Raw genomic sequence first — 10000 nt, forward strand, 5'->3', positions numbered from 1 at the left:
GTGTGTGGTGTGTGTGGTGTGTGTGGTGTGTGTGGTGTGTGTGGTGTGTGTGGTGTGTGTGGTGTGTGTGGTGTGTGTGGTGTGTGTGGTGTGTGTGGTGTGTGTGGTGTGTGTGGTGTGTGTGGTGTGTGTGGTGTGTGTGGTGTGTGTGGTGTGTGTGGTGTGTGTGGTGTGTGTGGTGTGTGTGGTGTGTGTGGTGTGTGTGGTGTGTGTGGTGTGTGTGGTGTGTGTGGTGTGTGTGGTGTGTGTGGTGTGTGTGGTGTGTGTGGTGTGTGTGGTGTGTGTGGTGTGTGTGGTGTGTGTGGTGTGTGTGGTGTGTGTGGTGTGTGTGGTGTGTGTGGTGTGTGTGGTGTGTGTGGTGTGTGTGGTGTGTGTGGTGTGTGTGGTGTGTGTGGTGTGTGTGGTGTGTGTGGTGTGTGTGGTGTGTGTGGTGTGTGTGGTGTGTGTGGTGTGTGTGGTGTGTGTGGTGTGTGTGGTGTGTGTGGTGTGTGTGGTGTGTGTGGTGTGTGTGGTGTGTGTGGTGTGTGTGGTGTGTGTGGTGTGTGTGGTGTGTGTGGTGTGTGTGGTGTGTGTGGTGTGTGTGGTGTGTGTGGTGTGTGTGGTGTGTGTGTGTGTGTGTGTGTGTGTGTGTGTGTGTGTGTGTGTGTGTGTGTGTGTGTGTGTGTGTGTGTGTGTGTGTGTGTGTGTGTGTGTGTGTGTGTGTGTGTGTGTGTGTGTGTGTGTGTGTGTGTGTGTGTGTGTGTGTGTGTGTGTGTGTGTGTGTGTGTGTGTGTGTGTGTGTGTGTGTGTGTGTGTGTGTGTGTGTGTGTGTGTGTGTGTGTGTGTGTGTGTGTGTGTGTGTGTGTGTGTGTGTGTGTGTGTGTGTGTGTGTGTGTGTGTGTGTGTGTGTGTGTGTGTGTGTGTGTGTGTGTGTGTGTGTGTGTGTGTGTGTGTGTGTGTGTGTGTGTGTGTGTGTGTGTGTGTGTGTGTGTGTGTGTGTGTGTGTGTGTGTGTGTGTGTGTGTGTGTGTGTGTGTGTGTGTGTGTGTGTGTGTGTGTGTGTGTGTGTGTGTGTGTGTGTGTGTGTGTGTGTGTGTGTGTGTGTGTGTGTGTGTGTGTGTGTGTGTGTGTGTGTGTGTGTGTGTGTGTGTGTGTGTGTGTGTGTGTGTGTGTGTGTGTGTGTGTGTGTGTGTGTGTGTGTGTGTGTGTGTGTGTGTGTGTGTGTGTGTGTGTGTGTGTGTGTGTGTGTGTGTGTGTGTGTGTGTGTGTGTGTGTGTGTGTGTGTGTGTGTGTGTGTGTGTGTGTGTGTGTGTGTGTGTGTGTGTGTGTGTGTGTGTGTGTGTGTGTGTGTGTGTGTGTGTGTGTGTGTGTGTGTGTGTGTGTGTGTGTGTGTGTGTGTGTGTGTGTGTGTGTGTGTGTGTGTGTGTGTGTGTGTGTGTGTGTGTGTGTGTGTGTGTGTGTGTGTGTGTGTGTGTGTGTGTGTGTGTGTGTGTGTGTGTGTGTGTGTGTGTGTGTGTGTGTGTGTGTGTGTGTGTGTGTGTGTGTGTGTGTGTGTGTGTGTGTGTGTGTGTGTGTGTGTGTGTGTGTGTGTGTGTGTGTGTGTGTGTGTGTGTGTGTGTGTGTGTGTGTGTGTGTGTGTGTGTGTGTGTGTGTGTGTGTGTGTGTGTGTGTGTGTGTGTGTGTGTGTGTGTGTGTGTGTGTGTGTGTGTGTGTGTGTGTGTGTGGTGTGTGTGGTGTGTGTGGTGTGTGGTGTGTGTGTGTGTGTGTGTGTGTGTGTGTGTGTGTGTGTGTGTGTGTGTGTGTGTGTGTGTGTGTGTGTGTGTGTGTATTCTTCAGACAAACCCCTACGTCTTTTTTCTTGTGAGACAAGTTGCGCACCTCATCAGTGATCTAGTCCAGATGGTTTGAGCTAAGAGAGAGAAAGGTAGAAACTCACAAGCCTTATGGATAGAAGATTAATGGTGTCCCACAGAACGTTTGCAAAAGAGGACTGATTGAATTCACTAAGCACTTCCGCTAAGGCAGATGGATAGCCAGTGCTGCAAGTCGACGAGATGTTAGTGGTCCAATAGCATAATAATATGTTACCTGTTTGCCTTCTCTTGCCGTTTATTTTAAAGCGCAAAGAAGACTCTATTGTAGCATAAGACTCAAAGATTGGTAAGGATAAATGTGATTGAACACAATCGACACAACAAAGAAAACATGTACCTGTTAGCCGGCTATCCAAATGACTGAGCTGCCCTGCCTATGAAACTCCGGATTCCACAACCATGAGTTTATGATCTGACTCATGAAGAGTTGACCGATACACACGAGTGTCCAGTACACTTGTATAGAAACGCTTGTTGACAAGGAACATAGTCAATCATGTGACTAGATTTGGATCTGTCACCATTTCTGAATCGGATGACTTGGCTGGGTAATGTATGCTGAAACCATGTATTGGGCATTATTAGCTCATTGCTAGCACAAAAGTTTAGCAGTCATACACCATTTTCGTTGCACTCTCCAATACAGAAATCAGAAACAAGAGAAAACACGGAAATACGAAGAACTAGTTTCGTCAGTGGAACTAGCTTCTTTCACGCCAATCATACAAGGTCACCACAACATTTTTGAAGAGATTAGCTTCGTTAAGTCGTAGGCATCGCTGGTAAACTCAATGTGTGTATTACAAATAAGAACACAAAGAATGACTCAATAGCTAGCAATTGACTGAACCATCCTTGTAGTCACGTTTACCTGTCTAGTCATACAGGTATATATCAATTACTATGCAATATATCACACTACTCTCTTTTATGCTAGGCTTGTCCTTGAGCCTTATATTGCAATAGATCTTGTGGATGTCGAACCCGTCGAGGATATCGAGCAACACTCTTGTTTGGTGGATCTTCTTGGAGAATAAAGTTGCAATTTGAGGTTGACACCATTGCTTGCTTGTTCCATTGGTGCTTCGGGGATCTGCTCGCTGTGGTTGAATTTCTCGATGAATGCGATTTACGTGAACGATTTTTCTCTTTCTACCATTCACAATTTCCAGCGTAGCTGGACTTCTACTGACTGCACAATCCAACATACCTCCTTGCCATCGTGGATCTAATTTACCTGCAGTTGGGATTGACAGCCAGATGGTGTCACCTGCATGAAAGGAGCGCTCCGTTGCTTGACGATCATAGTTCTCTTTCTGGCGTTCTGCCGAAATGGCGACTTTAGTTTCACGAAGTCTTTAATTTCTTCCAGCTTGTGTTTAAGATGAGCTTGATAGGATTTATTCTCCAACGCTGTTTCTGGTTGCAAACTATTGGTTTTAAATGCTCTTCCAAACATTAGACCAAGTGATGACATACCAGTAGAAGAATGTACTGTTGTCCTGTACGCTAACAATACCAATGGCAAATGACACTTCCAGTCATGCTGTTTTTAAACATATACTCGAAGTATTTGAAGTAACGATCTGTTCAGGCGCTTCAGCATCCCATCCCCTTTTGGGTGATAAGCTGTAGTTCTAGATTTATCTATGCCAAATGCATCCAATGTTTGTCGCAACAACAAACTTCAAAATTTTAGCCTTGATCTGAAAGAATGACCTCAGGAATTCCAAGCATCTAAAATAATTGCACTAGCTCTGATGTAATACTGGAAGCTGTTTGGTCTTTTAATGGAATGGATTCTGGCGACTTGTTAAAGTAGTGTTGTATGACTAAGAGATCAGTTTCCTCTTGACAGGATTGGCACTTCTAAAATGTCAACTAAAACCATTTGCTTTTGTCGTCCAATTGGCATTGAAATCAGTGGAGCCTTCTTTGGTGCAGGGGGTTTAGTTTCTTGACATCTATAGCATTCTCGACAGTACACTTCAACATCTTTGTTTATTCCAACCCAGTAGGCTAACTGTTGCAGTTTGTCCAATGAATTCAATCTTTGTTGATGTCCACTAGCAGCATCATGAGCTTGCCTCATTGCCTGTTGGTGGAGACTATCCGGTAGAATTGAAACTGTAATTGCATCACTCATTGATTTAGGCTTATAACACCTACAGAGAACACCATCGACAATTTTCAACTGTGGCCACAGTTGAACATATCTGTGTACAACTGAAGAAGTTGCATTATGAGGTGACTCTGAGTGTGACATACGTTTACACAGTTGAGAAATAAGTGTATCATTTCTCTGTGCCTGATACAAACTATCTCTTGACAAGCAATGTGATACTTTATAGCTAGTCAAAGAACATGATTCATCTTTGGAAATTCAACAACAGAGGCGAGATAGGGCATCTGCATTGGCATTCTGCGATCCTGGATTATATTCAATCACGAAGTTATACTCCTGTAAAGCTAAAGCCCAACAATAGAGCATTCCTTCCATTTTATTTTGACAACCATTGTAGAGGAGTATGATCAGTATACAACTTGAATGACCGTCCAGTAAGTAATGTCGAAACTGTTTGGTACCAAATGCTATTGCCAAGCACTCTTTTTGGATCACACTGTAATGTTTTTCCGCTTTGGTCAAACTCCTTGCGTAAGCCACCACTCGATTATCTTGTTCTAGCACCCATCCCAATCCAGATTCACTCGCATCTGTGTGCAACACAAATTGGGTAGCATTTGCGTGAAATTGTGGGTACGCCAAGACAGGAGCAGTACTCAGAGCCTCCTTTAGCTGTTTAAATGCTTCCTGGTATTCTGCTGACCATGTGAAGGGTACTCCTTTGTGTGTGGGCTAATGTAGTGGTCCTGCAATGTCAGCAAAATGATGAATGTATCTTCGGTAATATGATGCAATTCCTAAAACCGACGTAGCTTCGTTAAATCATTCGGGATGGCCCAATTCCTCACAACCTCTGTTTTATCCTCATTTGCAAGCATTCCCTTGGCCGAAAGTACATGTCCAAGATATTTCACTTCATGTTTACCAATGCAACATTTGCATCCTTGTAATGTAAGACCAGCCTTCCGTAAACAACAAAAATCTTCTTGCTAATGCTTTACATGTAACTCAACGTTTGCCAAATAAATGAGAAAGTAACAAAGGGAAGATCATGAAAATGTTTGTCCATCAGTTGCTGAAATGAGGTAGGAGCACCTGTCAGTCCAAATGGCAATTTTGTAAACTGAAAAAACCTTGTTCATGGCAAAACGCAGTTTTGTGTCGATCTGACTCATGGACTGGTATATGCCAATATCCATTTCACAGGTCAAGGCTAGTAGATACTCTGGATCTGGCCAAATAATCTTGTACTTCATCTACAAGTGGCAGAGGATATGCATCTTTAGAAGTTCTTTGTTAATTTCTCGATAATCAACACACAATCTGAGATTTCACTTGATTCCTTTTTTTACAAATGCTGCTGGTGCCATCCATGAACTAGTGCTTTCTTCTAGGATGCCTTGTACTAACATATCTTTGATTTGAATTTCAACCTCATTGCGATAATGAGCAGATATCCGTCGAGGTGGAACTCTCATCGAGGATCGCAGACGTAGGAATACAGTGACATGCTAGAGAAGTCAGTCCGAGCGCTGTTCTGAAAAGATCTTTGTTGTCCTGGATGATCAGAGATAATGTTTTGTTTGAACAAGTTGGTAGCTCAGAGCGACGGTTATCAACAAAGGATGGTATTGCACACTCATCAACCACATCTGATTCACAATCATCACCATTCACTAATGCAGGCACACAATTTTTGTTATTTAGTTGATGATGGAGCAAGAGTGGTACTCCTGGCGTCATTGCCTCTAGGGAAATGCACGCCACTGCTTGAGAGTTGTGACTTCCTACCACTGCCGGCTCTTGCAGAAGCTATTTCCTATAGCAGTCCCTAGCGTAATGAGCTATCTGACCGCAAGAATAGCATCATTGACTCTGCCTACTTAGAGACCGTTCTGGACATTTTCTTGTGTGTGACCAATTTTATTGCAGTTAAAGCATGTAACTTTCGAAGACTTAGCTTGCTTGACGTCTACTGCATTCAGGAGTGAGACCTGTTCGGATAATATTTCAACTTGTTTTTGTAGCTGTTGCAATTCATTCATACCAACCGTCTTATCACAGACAGCTGCATTTTTCGAACATTGCTTCTTTATTGTCATCATTAGTCTTGCTGGATCCAGGACGGAATTTAATTCTCGAGTTTTTCCGGCTGCTCGAAGTTGCCGGCTTATTGGTATTGGCAATCTGGCAACAAATTGGTGCAACAGCAACATCTCTCTAACCGTATCCTCCATGTTTGTCATAGCTTGATTCAACAGTTTCTGTAACTAATATAGATACATTGTAGGTGATTCCTCCCGCTGTAACACGTTTCAGTTAAACCTGTCCAAAGACACAAACTCTACAGGCTTTAGCCTAGTAAGGAGGTGCTACAATAGTACAAACGAGGGATTCAAAGCAAGTTTGATATGCTGATGATGCTGCTGCAGGAGGTCCACTCAAATTATTGAGGCAATAGTGGAACAAACTTACTGACTTTTTCTCCATATTTGGATACTTTCCAAACGCGAATAAATTATGACTAATAGTGAAACCTGCATTCTTGGACACAGCAAAACTCTCTTTGATAACACAAATATCAACATCACAAGAGAAGGCAGAGAATACCTTGGAGCAGCGTTGGGAGACCAAAGATTTCGGAAAGCAATTTCTCAAACAATAGATTATAGAATGGCATTCAGAAATTGAAACTTTGGCTAAGATCACGCAATCTCAACCGCAAGGTGCGCAAGCTACTTTGACACATGGCGTGATCGAAAGATGGGTTTATGCCATGAAGACCTATGAATACAACTGAACCTCTGCTTCCTCTAGAAATGCAGATCCAAAACAATTTTATTTCTGTCCTCTCTGGAAGACATCCGGCAAGAGAAGTCGAAAGAAGGCTTTTAGACCTACCACCCCAACACGGAGGTCTGGAAACAGTCGTTCCACTCAACATGAAGTCTGAATATATGCATACCAAAACAGTTTCTACATCACTTGTCAACTTGATTATCTAGCAACATGTAGAATTGGGCAACGTCCTTCAAGGTAGTTCAAGCTGGCTGACAACACTTCCCTTACAACAACACGGATTTTGTTTGCACATATGGGCATTTAGAGACGCCCTATGCTTGAGATGTGGTTGGCAACCAATGAATCTACCTGATTGTTGCCCTTGTGGAGCTCCCTTCACAGTTGATCATTCTCTGTCGTTCTCTACTGGAGGGTATCCAACAATTCGACATAATGAAGTTGGGGATTTGTTCCATTACCTGTTGACTGACGTGTGCTATGATGCTCAACGAGAACCATTACTAAAGCCTCTCAACGGTGAGAAATGTACAATAAAGATTTGTTCAACAGATGATGAGGTTCGGCTGCATGGACATTGCTGTGAACGGATTCAGTGGTGGACGATTCAAACGTACCTATTATGACATGGGGATTTTTAATCCAAATGCAGCCTCTTGCAACAGGAACAAAATTGCATATTGTTACAGACATTGTGAACAAAGGACAATATGGAAATACGAGAAACGGGTTCTGACAGTGGAACTAGCTTATTTCATGGCAATCATACTGTCTTGCACAGGTGGATGTAGCAAGATCATCACAAGATTCCTGAAGAGAGTAGCTTCCTTACTATCTCACAATAAAACACACCATACAGCCAAATACTCAACTGGTTTCGCTGCTGCCTTAGCTTTGCCCTTCTACAAGCATGCATCATGTCTCAGATGATTTAGGGTGAAGTTCAGAGGCTCAACAAATGACAGCAACATTCTGCTCGCAACAGCAGAAAGTCGCTTTAGTCAACTGCCGTAGTATTATAGACACATATTCTATTAGTAGCAATAACCAAATTTGTTGTTTTATGTATATATATATATATATATATATATATATATATATATATATATATGCATACATATAATACGATTTATTGAAATACACTCGGTTTTCACAGCAGTAGTAGTAGTATACAGTAGTAGTAGTAGTAGTAGTAGTAGTAGTAGTAGTAGTAGTAGTAGTAGTAGGACTTCAACATTCTGCTGGAAGCAGCAGAAAGTAGATTATAGAAGACTGTTTATCTCAAAGTTGTTACAACCTAGAAACTTGTTGCTATAGAGGAAGCTTTTACATACAGTAGTAGTATGTAGTAGTGTGTTAGCAGATGCCGTTTGATTGTTCAAATACACCAGTTCTCAGTAGTAGTAGTAGTAGTAGTAGTAGTAATAGTAGTAGTAGTAGTAGTTTATCACTCAGCAAAAGCATCCACCGGTCATGCCCATACTACAAAAGCCACTACAACGGCACTCAACACAACACTATATCAATCCATTCAATTAAACAAACCCACTTAAGTCAACGTCACAATCTACTTAGTGAGGCAAGCCTCACTGTTGATTAAATCCATGTTATGACATTTTAGAGGCCTGTGCTTGGCCGATCTACTTCCGCGAATGCACAAAACAGAAGATCTTATTAGAGAAAAGCTGATCCGACATCTCAGAAGTTTCATCACTGAACTATATTTCTTTTCAGTTTTGTTGGCAATTAAACTGGCAAGATGTTTGTAGAAGGTGGAAGTTTCAGAGCCCATGCCACCGGTAGAGGAAAAAACCAACGGAGTGAAGCTGGCATGTTCCACTTCCAGTACTCGATGCGCATATTCACGTTTTTTTCCACATTCATGGATGTTGAATGCTGATCTCAAAGAGCCTTGACTATTGGAGCGTGCGTTTGGGTAAAATACCCTTACATCAAAAAATGCACGATCTAGACTCCTCTCGCTGAAAGATCAAGTCTAGACTCGTCAGACATGTTCGCTGTTTTATTCTGGAACTTTTCTCCAGTCAGAGGTTGTAACATCGGTTCTATCGCTACATCATGGCACACTTCAGTCAAAAGATCGGCAGTTATATCCCTAATTTCATTGTGCCTTAGCGTCGGAAAGCCACCTTTAGAACATACCATTGCATGGTCAACGTTGAAAGCAGATCCACTGACACATTTTGGAGGTAGATTTGGTAACATCCAACCATAGCGCATACATAAAGCATCACGAAAATCTCCTCTGCTCAAATGAAAGCCATGTTCTTCAACCAGTAAAGCGGATAGCCAATTTGATGCACCTTTTTCAGAGGCAAGTTCAACGCATCGTTTCATAGATGCTGGGGAATTAGCTTCTATTTCTACTAAAGCTTGTTTCTGAGAAGCCCGTTTTTCAAATTTTGTGGCAGATTTTTCTTTCTGAACAGCTTCGACAGCCACATTGTAGCACTGTTCTTATTGTATTATGAGAGCTGCTAATGGTGCTGTGATACGACAGGAAGACTTGAACTCAACATCGGACGTGTGAGTTGGATTAGTCAATTTTAAAGCTCCAAGTCGACAAGGTAGAGCCAACAAATCTCTCACGTCTTGGCTACAATATTGCTGGCCGGTTATGGCAGGAATGAAATAATCACGAATGGCTTTCTCAAGCGGCTGCATCATGGAAGAGATGTTTTCGACAGTTCTTGATATGTATGACCATAGTAGTAGTAGTAGTAGTAGTAGTAGGAGAAACGTTGCTTTCTAGTGAAGGAACAACTCAAGGAGATCCCTTAGCGATGCCAATGTATGCTCTGGCCACAATTCCACTTCTAAAGAGTGTGCAGACGAATGGTACAAAGCAGGTATGGTATGCAGATGATGCAGCTGCTGGAGGCTCGCTAGACTGTCTACATAAATGGTGGAACAGGTTGGTTGACTTAGGTGGTATGTTCGGGTATCTTCCAAATCCCAAAAAGTCATGGTTGCCAGTGAAATCAGGAAATATTGACAAAGCTACACATCTCTTTGAAAATACCAATATCAACATTACTACAGAAGGACAAAAGTACCTTGGAGCTGCTATTGGAAACAAAGATTTCTGCAATAACTTCCTGCAAGAAAAGGTGACCAATTGGAAGTTACAAGTAGAGCGACTCAGTTGCATTGCCCAAACTCAACCACAAGCTGCTCACTCGATATTCACACGGGGTCTGATT

The sequence above is a fragment of the Corticium candelabrum genome, chromosome 2, assembly GCF_963422355.1.
Source record: "Corticium candelabrum chromosome 2, ooCorCand1.1, whole genome shotgun sequence".
In the NCBI taxonomy this organism is placed as follows: domain Eukaryota; kingdom Metazoa; phylum Porifera; class Homoscleromorpha; order Homosclerophorida; family Plakinidae; genus Corticium; species Corticium candelabrum.